Consider the following 24,781-nt stretch of genomic DNA (forward strand, 5'->3'; position numbering starts at 1 on the left):
CTAATGTTTATTTTTGTTTTTATTTTTTTTTAAGACAAAATACATCTTAAAAAGCTTCAGCCTTCATTGGGTTTCCAGCAATGGCATTTAAGCTTTAAAATTGTTAACAAACATAAACCCCGTTTTGACTCTTTCACATGTCTGCAGCACAAGAATCCCCCAAACTTGTGTTGAAACTGTGAAAACGTTTGGGGATAGAAAAATAAATAAATAAAACTTTGCAGGAAATCTTTAAAAGCAGGGAGACAGAAAGATGAAGTAAACTTTATGTTAATAAATATATATTTAGGTTACTATCCATTTGTATTTGTTCTGATTAGTTTAAGAAATTGAGAAAGATATGTAATTTATTGGAAATTGAAATTCTGATTGCTTTAAAAATAGGCAAATTAGATTTATAGCAATCAAGATTTCCTAAAATTAAAATAATTTAAAAAAAAAAGCATACAACACGTTCTTCAGTAATTGTGGGATTTGAAAATATAGCTTTCACTTAAGAGTAAAAATGGACATGGAAAGACTAATTTCTTCTTGCTTAATGTTTTAAGAACTAAAATATTGCTGATTATTGTATTATTCAATACCTGAAGATAAATTCAGCTAGAGAATTAGGATATTAAGGTAACTACATTTACCTTCTGTTGCAGAAAGACAGTCACCGCCTATTTGCAAAGATCCATTAATTTACTATCTTTTAAAGAGGATTGTTCTTAAGGTTTCAAAATTAAAAACAAACTGTTGTATTAATCTCTTTATATCTAAATATGATTAGCTCATCAAACCCTTAGCTTCTATTCTGAGAGCTCTCCTGGGAAAATCTCTTTACAGCCCCGAATCTCTGAAAATCATTATAGTAAACAAAAGAAAACACTGAACTGTCATTCAGGAGGAGGCGGCTAAAAAACACAACGAAAAGTCCTCTGAGAATGACTGCCACCACAAGCTTCTGATCCTTCTAATTTCTATCTAGTTTTTAAACCACAAACGCCAGAGCTCCCTGAAACGGATGAGTCCCTGATAAGTCACCTCCTTCTTACCGAACTGGGCGGTGGCAGTGGAAGCGTCGCTGCCCGTGATTTTAGCAGAAAAGAGAGAACATGGGGCGGCAATTAGAGGACGGATTCAGCTGCTTCTATTTCCAAGCACGACATTCCCACTACAGAGTGAAGACGACTAAATGGTGACGACACAAAGGAGGCGTCTGGCATCTGGTGGTTTGTAAGGCTTTTAATTAAAGCTGCAGAATTTACAGCCAACACCGAGTGCGCTTTAATCATTTCACCAGGCCTTTATGTGTGGTATATTCTCAAAAGAAATACCCGCAGTGATTTTCAGATCAATTAGGAAAACACTCATCCGGTGTCACCGAGTGCCTCTGACCTCGCTCGTACAAACATCAGCTGGAGTGTTTACGCCGCATCCGAGCCGGCGGCTGATTCGTTTCCACGCCGGCAAACGTCTTTTGTTTTGGCCTGAACTCCTCGCCAGCCAGTTTCCGGGTAATGTTCTCACTTACATATCAGTCGGGCGCTGTAGCCTGCAGTGAGAGCGGTTCATGTGAAATGACCTTACGCTGGGTTTGAAGAGAGAGGAAGAGACATGCAGCAGCACCCGGCTCGCCCCTCGCTGCCTTTGCTCATCAGCAATAAAACCACAGCTATAAAGGCCAGCTGTCTTTTAACGTATCAAAGCCTCGCATTCACTGCTTGACAGATGTGGGCATAATAATAATAATAAAAAAAAACACACATCAGTTTCTACCTGTGAAGCAGAAGAGTGACTGAGTTTTGTTCAAATCTACACCATTTATCGCACCAAAACATCCATCAAACCCTCTCAGACCAGTCAAGCATTGTAATCAACCTTTCTGCTGATCACTGAACCGTGAACAGGCCAATACAGCGACATGTCTTCCTAATAAAACCTTGCTGTGCAGAGTTAGAAAAAAGAAAAAAAAAACTGAAATGTCAGAGGATAAAACGAGGTGGTGTGCAGAGATGAAGATAATTTTCCCATTGTGCCAGGCTGATTCCACCTTCCCACCAATGCAAAATATTTTGCAGGTTTCCTGTAAAGCTTTGATAAAAACTTTTATAAATGAGAGAGAGAGAGAGAAAAAAAACATCATTTCAATTTTCAGTTTTTGTGTTATGGTGTATTTATGCATCACCTAAGCAAAATCAGCTGGCTCCTTAAAGATGCTTCAGAAATTAACTTTGCTTTCTAATTCCACAGTTTCCTCTTTGCTTTACTTCAGATTTTAAATAAGAGAAGCCCTCCCATCTCACTTATATATACAAGTACATATGGATAGTATATATGTAATATAAGTATAATATATTAAATTCTTCCATTGAACTGAAATATCATTGTGAAAAGATCAGCCTAAATAAGTAGCATGTAGCCATGACCGGCGTACTGCAGCGTTACCTTTCAGGAAAACGAATATGCAGAAGCTGCTGCTGCTGTTCCAGGTAAACACAGATGTGAAAAAAACATGCAACTTGACAGACTGAAACAACAAACTCCTTAATGAGTATGGAAGTGCTTTCAACAAGCATGTCGGACATCAAGTGTATAAAGACAAGTATTTATGCAGTGTGAAGCTAACAATGACCCTCGTTAGCTCAACTAAAGTAGTTTAAAGACACACTGCAGTGTAATTATTCTCCACTCTGGGAGGCAGATTGTCTTCCACGTGCTTAACAGCAATAAGTAGAAGTCCACACCAAAAATAAGACTTTATGTTCTTATCAAATTATCTATTATTATCTTTTTACATCAAAATATTATGTTTCAGCCAAAACAGCAGCTGAATAGTTACTCTTTTTATTTTTTTTAAATGTGAAGCTATTCCACAGCAGCATCTTTGAATGTTCAACCATTTAATATGTATAAAAAAACAAGATTACACTGATTGCCCAATTTAAAAAAAAGCCCCGTAAGTAATGTTCAAATTAGATTTGAGGCTTGCTTTACTAGTTCTTTAAGGACTTTCTACACTTTTTTCCCCATCCAAGTCTTACATCACCAAGTGCAAAGCAAAGTGCTGAATACAGTTGTGTAAAGTACGTGATTAACAGATAATGCTTCTCAGTTGAGCTAGCCAATGAACGAGTCTATCTTTGGTGGTTCCCAGGAAAACAACAATTACCCGACTGTATCGTATTGATTTAAAAGAGATAATTGTGTGAGGCTGTTCTTAAGATTTTCACTTAAAAAAAGAAAAACACTTAATGCTGCAGCAAACCCAACATATTTTGAACAGTTTTATGATTGAACGTTTGTAGGAACCTTTTGGGTTTGTCCCTTTTCATCTCTGACTGCACACAAAACGAAGTCCATAAAGAAATGGATGGCTGAGTTTGATGCAGAAGAACTTCACTGACCTTCATATTCCTGATCTCAATCAGAGCAGGACTTTCAAACCAGGTCTTCTTACCCAGCATCAGTGTCTGATCTCACAATCGAGCTTCTGAAAGAATGACCAATAGATGCTATGAGCACCTCTTCTAAAGCTTGGGAAGTGCAGTCATTATAACTGCAAAGAGTGGGATGATAGCACACAGATTAAGATTAAGACGTCAGTCAAGATCTTTGCAGATTCCTCAATGAAAGTGGTGCATCACAAATCTAAATTCACAGCATACTGTCACACAACTCCATTGCAGATTAAGCTGTTTCTACATATAAAGAGTGAAGTCCAATTTCAAGGAATCAGATCAGTAAGTGGGATCAGGAAGAGGAAACATAACAAAGAACTAAATGTGTGATTTGACTCTATTATTGCAGACGGTGTTGGTTTGTTTTATCTCCGGAACAGGAAAGTCGGAACCATACGCTGCAATTATGTTTAAGCAGAAAAGCTTAATATGAAACCACTGCCATCTAACCAAATGCAAAAAAAAACAAAAAAACAACAACAACAAAGAAAATAAACAACCAACCACTTTAATCATGTTTTAATGTGTTATTTAGGCTGTTTTGCTAACGCTAATGACACAGGACAAGTTGGTATGCGAACGTTTAAAATAGCAGCTCACCCAGAAACATCAATTAGAGGGAACATACTGTGTGTATGAGCAGCGACTCAAACGGCTAACCATCATACTACAGTGATAATTACGCAGCAACGCCCAAGAACATTATGAAGAGGCCCTCTGGGCACACTTGGCTTTGTGTAGCCACAGTAATCCACAGAGTGCATTCATCATTTCATTGCTGAAAGCTCAAATATCGATGAGCAGAAATGCTGACTTAACATTTGCCGAAGATTACCAACACGGCCGATCACAAACTCTGAAAGCCGACAGTAAATACAGCTCCGGTGTTATCATGCAAGTTAACACACCTCTAAAGAGCACGGCTGAAACAGGATGAACCTCATCAGAGCAGCAGTCTGTGATTACATGCCAGATCAGTAGATATCGATTGCTTCCACACTGAGCAGAAAAGGAAGTAAAATGTGTGAGGAAACCGAAAACCTCTGAAAACTCTGCTGATCCGAGGCAGGAAAACTGTGAGAAACAGCGGTCTGCAATCACGCTGATATTTCAGACCCTTAAAAAAACAAACAACAACAACAAAAAAAAAAAACAGCACAGACACGTCCTCCTCAGAGTTAAACTGGATTGAAACGGAGCAGCCGCAGCTCCTGTGAGAGCAGAACTTTGGTTTTGAACAAATCGTTGCCACGAGAAGACAATCGGTTTGAGAAGAAGTCATGTTTGCTGCCTGAGTCTCCTTTTTAACACTTATCTGACAGAGGAACAGATTTTAAAACGTTTCTGCAGGTTTAAAAGTAACAGGTAAACACTGCAGTCAACTTTTTATGTTTGGACGAACATTAGCCGATCCATAATCACTCTGGAAATGTCTAATTCCTAATTAGTGAAGGATAATAATAATAATAATAAAAAAAAAACAACAAAGACTAAAGTTAAAGCTTAACTTTCTAACAGAAAAAAAAACCAAAAAAAAAAAAACCGCCTGTATGTTCATGTGTAAACTGGGGGAAAAGTCTCGGAAGCTGAAGATTCATTTCTCCTGTTTCACGTCTCTGACTTCTAAGCGAACCCATAACTCCTGTCGCCCCCTCAATCACTCATCCAGAGAGCTAACCAACCAGTCAGCCTCCCTTAGACGCATGCGGTCGTGATCTGCAAGAGAATAGTAGGATTAAATCTTTCTTACATGTCTGCACAGAACGTCACGGCCGACCGAGTCGGAAGAACAGAATCACCGGTTCACTAGAGGCTGAACACAAGACTGGAGAGATTTCGTAACGTAACCGGAATCATTGTGGATCAATCCAGAGCAAGCGATGCGCGACAGAAACAAACTTTTCAACTGAAAATCAGGTTTTAGTCAACAATACAAACTGCTGCTGCGGCCGGATGAAACAACTGTGGACTTAGTTCACAAATGCGACTGTTTAAAATATCTTTGGTGTGTGTGTGTGTGTGTGTGTGTGTGTGTGTGTGTGCGTGTGTGTGTGTGTTTTAAAAAACCCAAACACTTCAGAATAAACCCAAAACTCAGCTCCGCGACACAACTGTTGAGATAAAGTAGTGAGTTATACCTGCAGAGATTTTTTCCTTTATAATTTAGCATCATATGTTTGCAAACAAATTGAATTTGGTAGGATTTAATATAGAGGACGCCTCTAATTGATGAACACAGATGAAAATGCACTGGGGTATAAATTTACTTGGTTTTAAGTCAACAACTTATGCTACAAGTTTTGAGTGTAGTGCCAGACTAAGCTAGAATATGTTTCCACTGTAACATACTGCTTCAGTCTGAGTCATTGCTGTTTTTCATTGTGATTACAGCAATTTCAAGAAAAGTTATGGTTACTTCTCCCTTTCTCTTTCAGGTTTTATTTTACCTCATTAACGTGTGGATGAATGTTTTGTGTTTTTGTTTGTTTGCTTGCGGTGCGGTCAGCTCTTTTATGTGGAGTCAGCCTTTAGTTTTACTGCTCGATCCCTGCAGTTGTGCACCGTTTGCCCTCTCGTTTTTTTAATTTCACGGCTGTCTGATTAACTTTCAAGGACATTTCTGCCCCAGCTAATTTCCATCCCACCACAATGTTGCCAGCAAAAATACCTGGGAAAGAATATTACTGAATCCATCAGGTAAATGTCAGCCATCACAGCGTTGCATCTAGTATTTTAATCTCTTTATCACTCACTTGGAGTGAATAATTCGCTGGGTCGCAGCGGCACCGGCAAGGCAACACATCCCACCTATCCTTCATTTCATTACAAACCTTTAACACATAGAAATAGGCTGCATAAAATTACAAATTACATGATTCATTTGTGTCATGCATGCACGCAGAAATGAGAAGCAGAATATTTATGAGTTATAAAGATTTTTCCTCCACAATTGATGGCTTTCATAAAAAAGAAAATCCAACTGAAAATTAACAGTTTCTTCTCACTTTTGATTAGGCAATTAAATAAAGTTTAATCTCTAGGAGGTCTTTCTTCTACAGGGTGATAAATTGTTTTATAGCACTGCGGTCTCAACCACATAAAAAGCAGAAGAGCACAGCTCCACACTGGGAATTGAGCATTGCGCAACGGACCAGCAACTTGAAACTCCCTCAATTTATCAAAGTGGCCCCACAAATCAATGTGGATTACTTTGCTAGAAAGCATTGCCCATGTGGCAGAGCGCTCCCATTACCACATAACAATATTGGCCTTTTGGGAGGCCATGGTAATTTTGTCTGTTGATCAAATCACAGGCAAACATAACATCCCCGAGTCTTCGTTCGAGCGTTAACTCAACACAGGAAAGGTAAAAAAAAAAATAAAAATCATCTCCACGTTGGCCTTATTGCGCAAACAACCTACACAGACAAACCTTTACCTGTTCACAGACGGCTAAATCAACCTCTGAGCAGAACAAACATGCTCTGATCACATCACTATGGAGGTCAGGCTGGACTCAGGCAGCATATTGCCAAATAATACAGGGATTATGCCTGTAATCCCAAATGGGGAACATGTCCACATGAGCAGCAGGTGTCACCTTGCCTCATGTCAGAAGAGCAACGACGAGAGCAGAGAGCTTCACCTTAAACCACATGAAGGACTCGCATGGCTTATCAGGCAAATTTCAGCACGTGGAGCCAAAATAAATTCTGCAAATGTTATTGTATTATTTGGTTGAAAGAAAAAAAAGATAAATAAATAAAATAACAAGCCTGTTTGTAGTCATGACTCACCAGCTGATAATAACTAGGAGAAAACTCACTGAAATACACAAAAAGGCCTCAAATTAAAGATCTGCCGCCTCTGCAGTCACTGTGGATAAGAACCTTTTACTCTTTTAGGGAGTTTATAAGAGGTTTGTTGTCACTACATTAAATCAGTGTGATGGGAAAAAAAAAAAAAAAAACTTCTAGGTTTTTTATGAATCTTATTGATTTTATTTGTATTGTTTATGTTAATTTGCAAATCTTGACTCATTTAAAAAGCTTTGTTGGCTTTTTCTTTAAACTTGCCATAGTTTTCCTGCTCTTGACAAAAGTGCTGGTAGCAACAATAAACACTGAAAAAAAGAAAAACTTCTTTATAAATTTAAAAAAATAATAATTGGCCTTGTGAAAATTGGCACAGAGCTACAACAACCTCTGACGATGACATTTAATTCAGGTGGATATTATGGTGAGGTGAGAAAATCCACCACCAGCAGCATCAAAACAACACAAAAAACTAATTAAAAGAAAATAGGATTTGCATTTTTTTTTTCTCCATTATTAAAAGTTTCTTGATTCTTCTGTTGCCTACCAAGTCCCGCCCGTTTCTAGGAGATAGTTTCTTACAACCGCAAGATGCTACTGGAGATGTATCAAATTGGCCTCTTAACTTTCAACATAAAAGAAGTGAGATTCACATTTGGTATTGTGACTATAAGGTATGAAAAAATATTACTCTGAGTGTTATTTTGGGACGGTTGATTCTGTTAATTTTCCCGAAAGCTTGTTGTTGAACAATGTGAAAATACTGCAACACTGCATTAATCGGCCTACGTAGTAGGCTGTAGTAAAACTCGTTAGACTGAAACTCTGATTCGTGATACCTTATTGTCTCATGGATCAGGTAATAGATGTGAGATGGGAAGGTTGAAAACAGCTTAGACCAGGTGGGCTTTGAGCGAAGGCTGGCTGAAGAAAGAAAAAAAAAAAAAAACGCTGAAAAAACATTTATCTGTCACAAAATTGAATCTGTCTCCCGGCTAATGCCATAAAACAAGACCCACCATTTGTGGAAAATATAAGCCATCGCTCAAAACTGTGGTAGAGGCTGCTTTTATCATCATGGCTAAATAATTACATCAGGTTGTGTCTTTTTGAGTACGTGGTGCTCTGGCTCCTCCTGACAGTGTGACATTTTGATCAAATCCCAGCTCATCACAGTTCAAAAGGACCGCTACCTGTCCATGATTGAAGCTCACAGCCCTGCTGTTGTCTCAGGAGTCCAGATGTTCAAAGACAGTTTCTTTGAACATCCATTTGTGTGTTGGCCACACACAAATGGACAAAGTCTGCTTTCATGTGCTCAGATCAACTTATTCACACTTTGCTGTGGATGCTCTAAAGGAACATACAGTCATTACATAATGTGTTGTCCACAACTTAAAAAGTCTAATATTTAACCTTCTGACCCCATGAACTGACAGATTTCCGAGTTATTGTAAAACGGTGAGATTTTAAATAAACATGACATCCAGGTTTAATTTTAAACTACTATATAGAATTGCACTCAATTTTCAAACGGATCAATCCTGATTTGTGACCAGCTGGTTACAATTTCAAAAATCCTACTGAGCAATACCAGGTTGCACTGAAAAAAAAAAAAATCTCTCTGGTTACGGACACACCAAAAAATACAAGTGACAAAATAGTGAAAACAGAGGGAAGTTGCAAAGTGAAAATAAATTTTCAACTATTTTCTATAATATGCTGGAACTGGTCTGGAGTTCATGCCAGGTGAACGTTTATGAGAAAGATTGAGACTTTCAGCAGATAACAGGACGGATGACAATTTTACACCAAACTTCTGGTGTTTTATTATTATTGAGCTTACAGACTCAGCACAAATCTTGGATTGTCTCAGACAAATTAAAATTTAATCTAAAAAATAAATATAATATAATAAAAAACTCTGAAATTAAACTGCTTGTCTTCCCAGCCAAACTGAACATATACCACAATATCTGCATCAAAACTGAATCCTTATGTCTTGCTCCACAAAAGTGGACAAGCAGACCTTTAAAGTCTGATTGTCCTGCTTTGCTTTGTGAAATGTAAAGAAGAATCTGACTGCACATCACCCAACACACTCACCAGCTCCTGGTGCAGTTTATGATCATCTACTGACTTGATGAAACCCTTAGCTGTCTACATCAAATTCAATTCACTGACGTTGGCCTACAAAGCGTTTAATGGAGTGGCTTCCATCTACTTGAATGCTCTTACAATGGCTAATGTTACGACTTGGTCTCTTCAGTCAACAGGGAATTGTTGGCTAACAATGTTTACACCAAGCTCAGGACAATCCAGACTCGTTTCACTCATCGTTCCCTGATGGTGGAATAAACTACTGAGTACCACTGGAGCATCCTTGGCAACCTCGAAGAGACTCTTAAGGACCGAATTCTTCAGCTAGATCCCCAAACAAGCACCTACGTTATACTTTACTACTTCTGTCTTTCTAATGACTTGTTTCTTTTATATTTTTAGCACTTACGTGCTCCAGTAAAAGTGTTGCTCTGGACAAAGTGTTGCTTGTATCTAAAACCACTGCTGTGTGCAGAAAACAAACCCCTGGTTCTAGAAGCCATTACCCTTCTTGTGAAAATGGTGAGACAGTATAGAAAAAGCTGGAGTCCATAAAAAAAAAAAAAAATCACAGAAAGCCTTCAAAAATACTGCCTAGACATTACTCCATACCACTGTCAAAAATGATTAGAACTCATTCAAAGCAAATACGAAGAAACACAGGATGGCGCAAGACCTTCATGGACTGATTGTTCAGCAAGAGGATGCACATCAGTAGGATGGAGTGTTTCTCCACTAAAGAAATATCTCTCAGTTTTATCAGCGAACAGGATGTAGAGGGCATATAAGAGAACTGAAAAACAGTGAGTCATAGCAAAGATGGTGCAGAATAAAGACAAGGCTTCACACTTATTATCCTGTCCAGACAAACCATCTTCAGGACCCTGGAAAAAAAAAGAAAAAAAAGAGAGAGATTCAGTGTGCGGCCCTCCACACACTAAAACGCACAAACACACCCACACACAGACAAACTAGGCTTGTCAAAACAGAGTTTTGTGCCACCCGGTTCCAGCTAATGAGAGGAATCCAGAAGCATGCGATGTGGTCAGACTCATTACTCCACTGAGCTGCAGCTGCGACTCACTTCCACCAAAAACATTTCTGCCTCTCTCTCGATCTTTGCTCCGCTAACACAAGTTGCTCTTCTGCGAGCGCCTTGTTGTTCTGTTGCTTTCATATTTCCTGCTCACTCTCCTGCAGCCTCGTTGTGATTTTGTCGGTGACGATCCTCTTGTCGTTCTGATCTTCATGAGCCACAAGCTCCTTCTTTAACCCTAATCTCCTCTATGCAGATAACAGAGAATAAATCGACACGCATGCATCCCTCTTCTGTCTCACACCACATTCAACAGCTGGAAACAAGTAACTATCTGCTGCTGTGGCCACAATAACCACTCTTAAATACGGAAAAGTCACCTGGGGCAACAACACAGCTTCTGGGTCTGTAGTAGTTATTTGTTCTAGTTTGAAAAGGTGACTTATCGTGGAATAAAAAGTTTTTTTATTTTTGTCTGTTCTACTATATTTGTTAGAGTAACACCAGCAAAAACTCAGAAGAAATAAGAAAAGACTGTATATGTGTGTGTGGTTGTAGAGCAGGTGCCAGATGGGTCTCCCAATAGCCTCCAGGTCCAGAATTTAATTCCCGACCTTGAGACATTTACTGCATGTCTTCTACCTGATCACAGTCATTAAAGCATCATAACATGTTTTAAAAATGGACTGCATAAACTCACTATCAGAATGCACCAAATTGCTTGGTCATATTGGCATCTCTATCTGCCTGGAGTTTGTTTGACTTCTTATTCAGGATGGGGTTTGTTCAGCTCTAAATTATATTTAAGTGAAGTTGCTGAAGCTTAATTCACAAACATATTTTGTATAAAGCTGCACACTGAACTGAAGTGCAAATATCATTGCAATATGTGTAATGTGATAATTAAATATTGGATGCAATATTTAGTTGCCTATAATAATTCAGGTATGCATAAAATGTGTGATTGCCAAAGATTTGGCCACTGCCCTTTATTTCCATATCTGATAGAAAACTCAGTTCTGAGCTCAAGGTAAGTATTGGAAACAGTGGAAACATTGGAAATAATTTAATATCGAGGAAAAGCCAGGTTAATTTATTTTATCAACAATAATAATAATAATATTGCAAATCTTTAGTTTCCTAATAATATGCAGCACTCATTTTAAGCTGTTTTGACTTTTGTGCGTCTCATCCACAGAAAATGTTGCCTGCCACACTGGGATGTCATATCTTTTCATGAAATGTTCACATTCTGAACAAACAAGATCATGTGGAGGTGCTTTGTGACTAATTCAACCTAGTTTTGCAATTTTGTAAAACTGTAAATGGAGGAGAAATTGAAAGTTTCCATGTTTTTGCTTAGGAAATTAAACAACAATAAGTAAAATAAACTAAGTCCCTGCTAACAGTCAGCTAATTGTTTCAGCTGTAAATTGCAAACAGATTTGGTTTTCTTAAGCAGAAGGATTCCTGGCTCAGGTCCTTGCTTACTAAGCACAGTTGGACTGTACAGAAAAAAAAAGCTCATAGGCAGCATATTTTTAGGTTTCGCACTGCAGTGCTGTGATATTGATAGACTCTGAGCAGAAGGAGGAGTCAGTTTTTAAACTACAAATGCTTTGCTATAGGTTTAAGAAGAGATATAGGCCCAATTTAAAAATAAAACTACGACACATAGAGGCAAGAAAATGCTCGAAATTCTGAAAAGGCTTTGGTTACGGATGAAAAAAAAGAGAACATTTTAGGTTGAAATAGATTCTGAACTTCGCCTTTAGAGCTTGTCAGAAAGGAACACCCTCTCCATCCCTCGTCAAAAAACAGAAAAATTCAATCTCAGAGGGGCTCACACTCCAACAGCCACAGCATCTACAGAGACATAACCACCAGGGACCGAAACGGTTAGGAAGTCAGATCAAAAAGAGGAATATTATGAGAGCGTAGCTGAGGGATGAGGCATGCAAACTGAGCTGAAGCCATGCCAAGAGAAACACTCCGAGCTGCAGAGGAGGAGAGAGCTGAAATATCAACCTGAGGGAGGAGATCCTGGCCCAGGGGGGCAGCTGGCCCGCTTCGAGCTGAGCAAACACCTACATACCAGCTACTCCCTGCAGCATAGGATAAATGTCTGTACACATTCACTGTCGATTTTACTACAGATTTAATCGGTTTGGTTCTTTATTTTATCACCAATTAAAAACAAACACAGCAATAAAAAGAAAGAATACATCAACTAGCGAATTAGGAGGAAAAACAGCAACTAACAAGCCACTTTCCCTCAGGGCTGTTTGAGATAAATTAGCATTTAGTACGAATCCTTCTAGCAAAACACAGGAAGAAAATAATGATTCCTCTAAAAATCTGAGATGTGCTTTCAGGATGAAGAAAACCAGCAGATACTAGCAGATGCAGAAAACAAAACAATCTCGCCCCACATGTCTTTTCTGTAAAGCTTTCACTTCAATGAATTGCACACTGGAGGTATGTAGATTTAACCCCTTTCTCAATCAACTTTACTGCTTTAACTCAAACTGACTCTCAGACTAAACATCCAGTGATTAACTTATTGGCCTGTCTTGGTTCAGCTCGCCCTGTCTCTGAGGATGAAACAACGGAGGAGCAGGAAACCTCAAGGAAATACATCACTCAGGTTATTAACATGAAGAATTGCTTTAAGATGATGCTGCTGGACTCCACTGGGAGGTCGCGGTGACTACATTATGCGTTGGGTGACAAGTCTGATCAGTGCCAGATGCTGAATGATGTGTTTCGCTCCTTGTGTGTCTCTCTGTGTGTGTATAGGGGAATTTTTCTGCCATAATCCAAGTGTACACATTTTTAATTTGAAAGCAGGTTTTCATGTCTTTTGTTCTCAAAACCTTTAACACTTTTACTTACATTTTCATTTTGATAGCATATGTTTCTTCTCAAAACTTGTAATGATTGTACTCAAAACTTTTCCTTGCACTCAGATTTAGTCTCTGCTCGGACTCTGCTTGCTTTTGGAAACCCCTTTTGACACAGTCATCTGGCAACCTCTCAGCCTATTGAATGAAAGTATTGTACTGGGTGTGTTTGTTTCCTTCTACTGGGTGTGCCTGTGAGGCTACTATCCACTGTAGCAACCTGTGCTACCCACTGGATGTTAGGGAGAAACAATGACATCTGCTTTCTGCTCCGTAGTACACCAGACATCCGACAGCAGTATGCTACTGATCGCTAACAGCCTTCTGATCTTAGGCAGGAGTTTGTTCACCCAACCAACTCCCTACATCCAGTAGGTGGCGCAAGTTGCTACAATCAATAGTAGCCACACAGGCACATCCACTAGAAGGAAACAAACATACCCAGTACAACACTTTCATTCTACTGGCTGAGAGGTTGCCAGATGACGGTGCCAAAAGGCGTTTCCAAAAGCAAGCAGAGTCCAAGCAGAGACCAAGTCTGAGAGCGAGCAGAAGTTTTGAGTACAAGCATTACAAGTTTTGAGAAGAAAGACATAAAGTCCTTCTTTAAAAAAAAAAATGTAAGGAAAATTATTAAAAGTTTTGAGAACAATAGACATGAAATCCTGCTTTCAGACTGAAAATGTGTGCTCTTGGATTATGGCAGAAAAATTCCCCCATAGTGTGTGTTGTTGTACTGAATGACAAAAGCTCCCTCTGATCTGATGACCTTTTTTATGCCATTACCTGCTGTTACAGGTTTGACCCTTGAACCTGGGCAATTTATCTTAAAGGTCCATGTCTCCAATCCACAGGTTTCACTAGTGATAACACTAACATTTTTTCTACAGTTACAGTTTAGATAAATATTATTAACAAAGTCAGAATGATGATATGATTTGTGCAAAAGAAATTGGTAAGTAGTTTACCTGCTAAACCAACAACTACAAAACAGATGCTAATTTTGGTGTCATACTTTCCACATGAAAGAATTATGACCTGGTTTTAGGCCAGTTTTTCACAATTCATTTAAGCTCCCTAATTAATTTTTAAATTCCCAAAACAGAAGAAAGGTAAAGAAATATTTCATTATCTCTTTCTCGCCAGCTTCCTGATAAATTGAAGCGTCTGTGTCTTTCCAGATAAACAGAAAACCACTTTGATCAGGTGTGATGAAACTTTAATCCTGAGGCCCAACAGTCACATGAATAAAAAGCGATACCCATCCACACACCTGTGACTCCCCCTCCCACATTTATACCCTCACAAAAGCACCACCCCGCACAATCCTGGTTGCTAATCATAGAACAAAGAGAGGCCCCAGTCAGCGGGCTTTTCCATTGATCAGCCACAAAAAGCAACAGGGATGGTCCTCAGTCAGCTTTGTTGCGTCAGGAAGGAGTTAAAGCTCAACTAAAGGTAATGGATAGAAGTCAAACGCATCAACAAAAGCCCAATATGCCTGTCTGATGTCTGCTATCAGACCTTAACACTGATGTCGACCTGTTGCAACATGCTACCGCAAAGCTCTTTATTAAAGATAAACCTCTTTAAACAACTTTGCCCGGGTTACAGTCAGAGGGAGCAAACAGACGTCTGTCTCTTCACAGAGGACTGAAAATCTCCCTTCAAGCTCAAATAAAAGATGGTGATCTTCCTATACAGAGCTATGATATCCTGTTAGGTTTTTCATGAATGGGTTGGTAGAATAAATGCATGCGGGTGTTGAATATTTCCATCCTCTATTCATTGTTCATTGTTTCTATTATCTCCTAATGCATCTTAAAAACGACACGGGAATTCCTACAGTCTTGCTTCGGGTTGTCGTGTGTTGCCTCTTCGTTTTCTCTGAGCTCACTTCAACCTCGTTGGCCTTTTCTATTAGACGGTCTGCATGCAGACACGCTCGCAGTGTGGTTGAAGCTGCTTTGCAAAGACGTGCGGCATCAAGCATTCTGTCTGACACATCCCTGGGTCAGACTAACACCAGAGAACAATGGAGCCAATGGAGAAAAAGAGGAGGATTTATGAGAAAGAAAATCTGCCATGCGTGCCCATAAAAACGGATCATGCATTCAAAACATGGAGCTGTCTACCCCAGCGCATGACCCCCATCTCCCTCTTTGTCTTCGTGGCCACATCTGCAGCCAACAGCGTCAGGTCTGGGAGCGGGTAGAAAAACGGAAAACCTGCAGCTTTCATCACACCTCAGCCACTTTCACACTTCAAAGATCAAAATGGTGCATAATGGCACCTGTTTTTATGGGAAGGTTTTATGTGCTTGCATTCGCTGGTCTTTGAATACAAGAGACTATTTCCCTTAGTGTGTTTGCAGAAATACATCAATGTGCAAAGTGCTGATATTGGTTATATTAGTCTGGTATCTTTAAATATCCCTTCAAATAATAAAAATAACCTACTTTAAATGTATTAAGCCAGGCAAAAGCAGAAAAGGTAACTTTAGGGAATTTTGAGGGCACAGAATTTGACTAAAAGATTTAATCTTTTGTAAAATAATGAATATTGTGAATTTCATTTAGAGTTGGGATCATGTCATATTCATATTCATTTGGGGCTTTCCCCCCCCATGCAAATTCATGAGAGAAAATTCCTGCTTCTCAAATTTGGCCTTTTAAATACCCTAGGATATTCATGAGTTGCCAAAAGCAAAGTCAATCATTAAAATCGGAAAATTCTGCAGTAAAATAATTAATTTATGCTGCTTTGTAAGTTGGGGTTTAAACACTTCACTGAGCATCTCATCGTCAACTGCAACAGTGTAAAACTGGACTGATGCAGCTCAAAGTAATTTCAGAGAAGTGCTTATCCTCCCATCCTCTTAGCCTCTACAATCAGGCCCACTCCGCATCAGAGTCTCACCGCCGTGTTCTGCGTAATGCGGGCTTTGTTTGCTGGAAAATGTCATTCATATTGCACAACAAAAGCCAAGGTGAATGCTGTCAACGTTGTCGGAAAAAAAGTCCAGGCATTTCATCTTTCTGTTCGGTTCAAAAGGAAATGTTCTGCCTGATAAGGTACTGAGCCGTGCTGCTTCCTTGCTGTGTTAATTACAGCATGCGGAGAGACAACGTCTAACAAAAAGAAACATGCAAGCAAAGAACAATAGTTGAGGAAATACACAAAAAATAAAAGTGATACACAAAAAAAAAACAGAGTCTGGAATCATCTGAGCGCCCAAAAGCACAGACCCGGCACAAAGGCAATGAAATGAAGTTGACACCTTGAAATGTTATAGCCCATTTTTGTGTGTGTGTGAAAAGGCAGCTAGGACGCCCTGTTTCTTTCCCCATCATGGTGCTGACTGGTGGCAGTGGAGTGGGGGCAGGATGCACTGGAGGGTCCTCAGAGTAATCAGCAGCAGCAGGCTGAGTGCCTCCTTACTTATTACAGAAAGGTCCAGACGGGGAGTGAATTACAGCAGCTCTGCAACACCTCGGGATGGCCAGAGTGCTGAAAACTACATGACATCACCGCACCTCAACCTCCACTTTAAACACAAGAGGAAAGTCACGGAGAGAGAGAGAGAAACCACAATTAGCTCGAGTAAAGGAAATATGGAAGTAAACAAGAGACACACAACTGATGGCAGCTATTAGCTGATCGGGATGAGATTTAAGACATGGCGGACCAGCCGGGACCCAGACCCGTCTCTGCTGACCACACTCTCCATTTAATCTGGGCTGACAAGATGAGTACAGCAGGCGAGGAACCACGTTCCTCCATTGACAGCTGGGAATAAATGGCAACATCCAAGCAACAAAGGGGGGGGGGTCTTTATGTCAAGTCTTATAATGATTCCTTTCCTGCTCTGCTGGACAAACCTTGTGATCCAGCCAGGTAATGTAAAGGTCTGAGCGAGATACAATAAAAAAAAAAAAAACAAATAAAACTGCTGTCCAACAGGGGACAAAGAGTAAAAATGATCAACTCTGACTCTCCTCTAAAAATGATTGTTTGAAGTCCCCGCCCCCTCCCCAATTCCCAGTAATACTTTGTGAGGCTCATATTTAAATTGTTGATATAAATAAAAGCATAAAGGTTTGAGAGTCAAACCCTGAGAGCATTACGATTGTTCGGTTTCACCTCAGCTGGTGCAGCGCTTACTGAGAAAATTTAATGACGTCTGTTTAAATGGGATTTTCAAAAATAGCTCAAAGCCTAAAGAGTTATAATATATTTTTTATCAGCTTGATTACTGTGAGTTCTAATGTAGCGGATGAAGGTTCAAATGTGAAAAAAAAAAAGATAATTAAATTTCTACATATATAATGTAGTCATTTCCAAGCAGCGATATGTAACTTTTATATAAAGAAAATGTTTTTTACATGTTTGTTTCAATTGTCACTGTGTCATGACGGCATTGTATGGGCCAGTGCTTCTATTGCCTTCTGCAGAAATACACTGTTTGGCTTGATCAGACATAACCAATCAAAGGAGGACGGTGCTGTCAATCACCCTTGTGTACGCTGCTCAGGGTGTGGTGGAGAAACAACATGTAGTGACAGGAAATCTGTTTATGTGGCCATGATAAATAGGCTGAGAATTCATGGCAGGCTGTGTTGTGGAAAACAAGATGTAGCATAGCAGAGAGGGTGTGGGCAGCATGTACAGAAGCTTGATTGACAGCACAGAGACAGTCCTCCTGACTCTGACTGTCTGTTTCTGCCTATAGGAGTCAGAGAACTGGGTGAAGGCAGGGGAGCTTGATTTTTTTCACAGATCATCTGTCTCATGCAACGCTTACATGACATAACTTCACTTTTAACAAATATGTAAAAAAACAAACAAACAAACAAGCATATTTTTATAAAAGTTGCATACCCCAGCGTTAGTGTGTAAGCTCAGAATTACAGTGGGGGGGGAATATTTTATACCAGTGTGTGGAAATTACACGATGACTGCCTTGCTTCAAGTAAGTATACGTTTTATAGAATCCGCTTGACCTACAATGACTTTCAGAGCAATGGTCTTATCTGGGATAACCAGGTGACCTTGTCACCAAGAAGATCTTTGTTGGTCCTAAGAGATAACAACATTGGTGGGTGGATGCTGCTACCAGTACACCATTTTGCTTACCATTCATATTCTGGATGCAGGTTAGTTGATTTCTGATCAAGATGACAAGATGATCAATGAGTATGAATTAATCTATATAATTTACATAACCAGATGAGTATGGTTAATTCAAACTTTTCGCATAGTGATATGTTGCTAAGATAAATGTAATTTTATTTTTCCCCACAAATAAGAATCCCAGTGTCTTACATAATTTGTATGCTCCACTCTTTGTTCTCCATGCGTTTGTATTGTTTGCAGAGACTTTTAAAGAAGAAACATCTCCACTTGGGTACAAATGCAAATCGGTGTTCAAAACAATCTACATCAAAACATGTTTATGACTGTCACAGATTTAGGAAACATCATCAGCTAACATGGCTGCGTCTCCTGAATCTTAACTTTCCTAATAATGAATTAAATTTACTGGTTAATAAGTAGAAGGTGGTAGTTTGTGTATAAGTGATCTACAGCTTGACACTTTATAATCAAAACATGACTTTTATGTGTCAGAGCAACAAGACCCAAATTCATGAAAGGTTACATTTGTCTGTATTTGACTTCCTGGGCATCGGACTACACACACTTACACTGTGTTCTTTCTGCATGAGGCAGACAGAGTAGGTCTTTCTATTAATAACAGGTTTCAAGGTTATGACAGGGTACTTATATTGTATGCTCTTTTCAAACATGACAACCAGCTATTTCCCATCCTGGCAGATGTGAAGTTGCACAATTGAAGCTTTGTGTGTCAGCAACCTGTTGACAGGAACTTTTATTTCCAAGATTAATCCGTCTGTTCTTTGATCATCCGTCCTGTTTTTCAGCAGCTATTTCTTTCCTGCTGGTTCCAAATTTAAAGCATATGATTTAAACCGCTGTAGACATTTAAACTCATATTTAAGTCTTTAAATGGGATGTAGAGGATTCAGAACTATTGACGAGTGTGGCACTTTAAGATGAAAAATGTTCCTCTCAGATCCATATGTATAGATTTTGATCAGTTAAGGCAGAGCACAGTGACATCAACTAGCTCTAAAAATTAGGAGTTTGATTGGAAAGTCACTCGATAAGGTCTCGCACTGACTTGACACCGGGGTGGAACTGCTCCTTCTCAGACTAGAGGCTGACTGAACGCAACGCTAACACTTCTTTCATCTGTCTGCTTTGATGTTCTGAATCATGAGCGACTCTACCGGCGCAGCACTTTTAAAAAATATTATGTCAACTTTCCTGACAAACATGTCCCGATTCCCAACATGAAACAGACAAGAGAGGTTTTTCATGAGAAATCATGACAACTCTCCAAATCCATGCTGTGGATTACACTTATGTGTAAGTGCTAGCATTGTGTCGGTGTGCTTGGTCTTAAGACCTGTTGCCAGGAAACTGCATGGGCCTAATAAGTCAGTTAATTAATGATAATTCACACCAGCTTGCTGGAAAACCAGTGGCTCAGAGGAACATCGCAGATATATGGCCTTTCTTTCTGCACCCAAAACGAGACCTGCAGGTCACGTTTTCCCGTAAAATGTGACCAGAAGGACAGTGTATTAAGTGCACTTTCATCCAAAATAGTTTAATCATTTCAGTGCAATTGCACTAATTTACTTTGAGAATATTTCTTTTCCTGTAGAAAAAAAAAGATAAAAATGCTGAATGAAAATCCTTAGTTGTGACAGCAGAGTGAAAAGGGAGAATTCATAAAATTAATGCTAGCTCCTTTTTACATTGGAAGTTGTATGTTGGATATTGGAATGATGCCATATCCAGTCTGATCATGATCCTGTTTCAGTTGTGAAACCTGCTGGATTTAGTGATTGTTGTGCTCGAACCAGGCAAACGACCAGGCCATGTTTAAAACAAAAACGATTCATGCCTAACACGTGACCAATTTCTGATTTGTTTTAGGCCACTTTCTTATAAAGTGCACATTTTTGCATTGAAAGAGACGGGCAGCAGCAAAAAGAATGAAAAAAAAAGGTGTTTCAGCTGCTACTTCCTGTCACTACATTTATGAAAGTAAAAGTCTTGTTCTTTCAGCATTTAGAAATGTCTTAGCAGGCACCAAACGGCAAAGTTAATCAGAATTCTTGTTGGCAACAATTTCAGAAATGACATGCATGCTTACGGTCACTTTGCAGTTGCCATGTGAAACAAACAACAAAATGAATCTCATCAAAAATCTGAATAGTGTTTTAAAACCTGCAGTGAACCAAATCCATTGATAACATATTTTTCTGCTTTAAATACTGTTCCATCATATTCATTAACAAGGGTTAAAAAGAGAATAATAATTAAGATTGAATAGGAAAGACATGTGTGAATAAATAATGTGTTACAGCAACAGTAACCACGATAAAACATCCCAAACTTTAGTAAATTCGCAAATAATTACACGTATTTGCAAATTAGTACATTACCGGTATTACATTGAATAAACTCGCAGCTAACATGTCATTGTCTCACATACGGGAAAGTTTCCTTCTCGGTTTTACACCGCCTGAACTGAAGGTGAACTGCAAAACTTCCTTTATTATTCAGAGCTGAACAGAAAGGAATCAGAGTCAGGAATATTTTCCTGCAGCTGTGTTTTGGTGACTTGTATAAATTCCCAACATCTCTGCTCTGCCTTGTCGGGGCTCTGAGCTCATCCTTTTCATTTGCCAGTGATCATTCATTCCCAGGGACAAATAATGGAAAGAATAGTCCCTTTGGCCTTGCATCTAGAACATTTTTTCTTCATCTTATCAGTATTTCAGGCGTTACTTCATGCATTTCATTTGAGTTGTGAAGCTAAATCACATATCCTGACAAGAAATGTCATAGTGGCATGGGTGTGAGACAAAGAAGACTTTGAAAGTATCAGCCTTACCAGCAGAAATCCAGAAAGTGCAATGCCAAAAGGACTTCACAAATACGCTGTATTGCGAAAAGTATTCACACAGCTGCCGTTTCTAATGTGATGTTTTCAGATGTAATATTTTCAACTCTTCCAGGAAGACTGTTCACAAGGTTAGTTAACTATCGAATATGTAGTCGCGAGGAAATTTCACAACTAGACTGTGGTATGTGCTGGATTTTATATTATTCGCTACCACAGAAGTTATTGGAAGACCTAAACTCAATGGTTTGGATGGCTGAGCAAATACATCCAGGCAGCAATATGATGTTTTTGTTTGTTTTCTTTTGTAAAAATGGTCAACTGGCATTTCTCACAAGGGGAAAAAATTTAAGCTACCACACCATTTACAAATCCTTCAAACTGTTTTTTCTACCTGTAGCTTTTTGCACAAATAAGGTTCACCAGTGGGATTGTTTGGAACCAAGTGCTCTTCAACGAGGCTGTTTAATAGCACAACACAAAGCAAAGCTTCATTAAACTTGCAATAAGATGGATCATAACGGGATTTATTCTCTATCCAACAACCATCAGGAAACAAAGACATAGTTGACTAACAGATCGCCTAGGCAACCAGTCATGAAATGGCTTTCATTCCGCCGAATTAACTCCAAAATGGGTCTTTGCCAATAACATAATAAGTCCCTGTACACCATTTTTTTTAAAATACACACAGAAGTTCACATACTGGAGAAGATTAGTGCAGAATTTGCTTACGGTTGATGTTGGAAATGGAGCAGAGAAAAGCTCCCTTTAGAAGTAATATCGACAATACTGTCTAAAGCTGCTTGTGCTCAAGCCCAATGTGTAGATTTGAGTATTTAAAGTGCTGCTCTGATAGAAGGTGCACACAAAGAAGCACAGAAAATCAACAATTTCTTCCCTCAAACAACCAGGATGGATTTGGAGTATAAATAAAGGAGAAAATCCTGCTTAAGGCGTTGAGGGAACAGACATAAAATTATCTGAGAACGAATAAGTCTGCACTGCAAAAGATACCTGCTGTAACATCTTCTTAAAAATAGCATACAAAGAAGTAGGGTGCATGTGAGCATTGTTAAATTGGAAGATAAAGTGACATTTCATATGCATTTCGGCTACTTACAGCTACAGAGGCCTTTTGGCCCGCTCTGGAACTCTGGCATCAAATACTGAACAAAACCTGGCAACACAGCAGGAATCTGAGCCAACAGGTAAAGCTGCAGCTGAGCAAGCCCCGTGCAGCCTCCAGCTTTTAGTCCATTGTTGCAGTCCTGCCTCATCTATTCCTCACTCAAATCACAAAGACATAAGGAGCCATAGCAATTAGTCAGGCGTTCCTAAACGTTTTGAGGTATTAGCTGGCTGATAGAAAGAGGAAAGATATTTGTAGGATTAGCGTCGTTTAGCCCTGAAAATTGTACGTGTATTGAGTGCAATATATAATGCTCTCCAAGAAAAGACGCTGAACATCAAAGGTGTGGGGAAAATGCTTTTTTTTTTCTTTTTTTTTATCCTCGATGTGAAAAATCGGGATCTAGGAGGCAGATCCGTAGATGTGCAAAACCATACGCACAGAAACTGTGTGTCCGTGTTTCTAAATGCGCGCAAGTGTGAGCGTTTGATGGAGGAGGAAGAGAACGGCCACGCTGAGCTCAGCAGTCACCGCTCTGTGTAGGAAGTAAAGATTACGCTTTCGCTCTCGCTGCGACTGTGATGAAATCCCACAACGCCAGTCCTCACACTGAGATCCTTAATGACGTCCCACGGTGACTGCAAACACACACGCACACAAACACGCTTATGCATAAGTTACGCGTTTGTTGCCACCGTTCTCACCAGCACAGTTCATCATCATAGCACAAGGTGCAACGTTAAGCGCTAAACTGTCTCATAAAACGCATTCGCTCAGTCATCCCGCTAAGACTTGTCACTGTGCTGCTTCACATGGAGGTCCGGCCTAAATAAAAACCCTAACTAGGTTTTGGCAGTGGTAACAGATAATCCAGGTGAACTGCCTTCTTTTTAATTTCACACGTTCTGCAGCACATTTGCTCACACTGTGAAATGAAATAAGGCAATAGGTCCCCTAAAATTAGAAACAGGCTATCTCCAGAGATTACTAGTGCAATACAACATGAGCCTTTTATATTCGTATGGACTGGTTTTGTTTTGGTAAGATATCAGCAGAGAGTTTCTAATTTCAGCTGATTAAGATGTTTTGGATTTTACTTTTGCACTAAAGCAGTATTCACACCAGACCGCTGATATTTAGGAAATTATTAGAATCTCAGTAGTTTGCAGTTTTGATGTGTAATCTGGGGGAGATTTTTCTGCCCTAGTCACCAGATGGAGAGCTGGTCACATTAGCTGGATGCTGCCACCACTGTGGCCTGTGATAGTTGCTGCTAATGAGGTATTTGTTTTTTGGGGGGGGTTTTTTAGCATTTGACTGTGCAGCTCTGTTCAACAGCACTGTTTTATTTTTCTCAAACATACATATTGCACCACTCTGAAAGGGTCTCTTGATGGTGGAATGACTCGTAAAATATTTTGTTTTCTGAACTGGGTTACAATTTGTTGAAGGGATTTGCATGCACCTGACTCAGAATATTAAAAAAAAAATTCAGGACATTGTAATTTATCTGTTCATTATATATCTGTTTTATAAAAATAATTCCTTTTTTATCATTCAATGAAAATTTTAAAAGCTTTTTCAGCCACCTTGCTCAGTTGGAACCAACACTTCAGACTGAAGCAGTGGCTTCGTTTTGTGCAAACTTGTTATCTTGATTGTTACCTGTAAGCAATAATATTCTTCAAAGCAAGCAAAACCTTTAGATGTATATATGTTACCATGGATTCCAGTGTAACCTTATGTAATCAATACCCTAGTCAGAAAGAGGGGGGGGGGACACCCTGATTGTTAAATTGTGGAGAGCAAACTTAATTGCTCATTGACTGTGGACCTATTTAGTAGTTGAATCTATTAAAAGTACCAAATCAATATGTATCAAATTAGAGGTTCAGAGTCCCAAAACGACTACCAGTTATCAGTGGAAAAACCTGACAGCAGTAGCAGAAGATGAGGTGAGGAAATATGCATCTCTCAAGGCTTGTGTGGAAACTGTTCATCTCCAGATTTCTAGGTCTAATTCTTTCAGTTCTCAAATTTCTCCTCCATGTTTCCGCTTTCCTCGTTTTCTGTCGGCTGCAAGGACCAGAAAAAACAATTTAGAAAAGCGGTTTATGGTCGAAAGAAGCACATATCCGTTGATCAAGACCAAAGTAGATGGCTGCCATAATGTCTGGATTCAGTGAAATGTTCGATTAGGCTTGGTCTAACACTTTTTGTCCGGTAACTGCATGCTTTTATCTTTAGATGGCAATTCTGGATAACACTTTGTTATTTAAGTGACTTAAAAAAAAAAAAAAAAAACTTGGTATTTCAGGTCCCATTGGTTGCAGAATCCCTGAATGTCAGAATG

The 24,781-nt window shown here is 39.3% G+C and overlaps 1 protein-coding gene across 2 annotated transcripts in view; it reads right to left on the reverse strand.

The window, feature by feature from the left end:
• fam189a1 (family with sequence similarity 189 member A1) overlaps nt 1-24,781 on the reverse strand; it is a 110,846-nt gene that overhangs the window by 84,361 nt on the left and 1,704 nt on the right. The gene's annotated exons all lie outside the window — the stretch shown is intronic.

The sequence above is a fragment of the Poecilia formosa genome, unplaced genomic scaffold (genome assembly GCF_000485575.1).
Source record: "Poecilia formosa unplaced genomic scaffold, Poecilia_formosa-5.1.2 Scaffold61, whole genome shotgun sequence".
In the NCBI taxonomy this organism is placed as follows: domain Eukaryota; kingdom Metazoa; phylum Chordata; class Actinopteri; order Cyprinodontiformes; family Poeciliidae; genus Poecilia; species Poecilia formosa.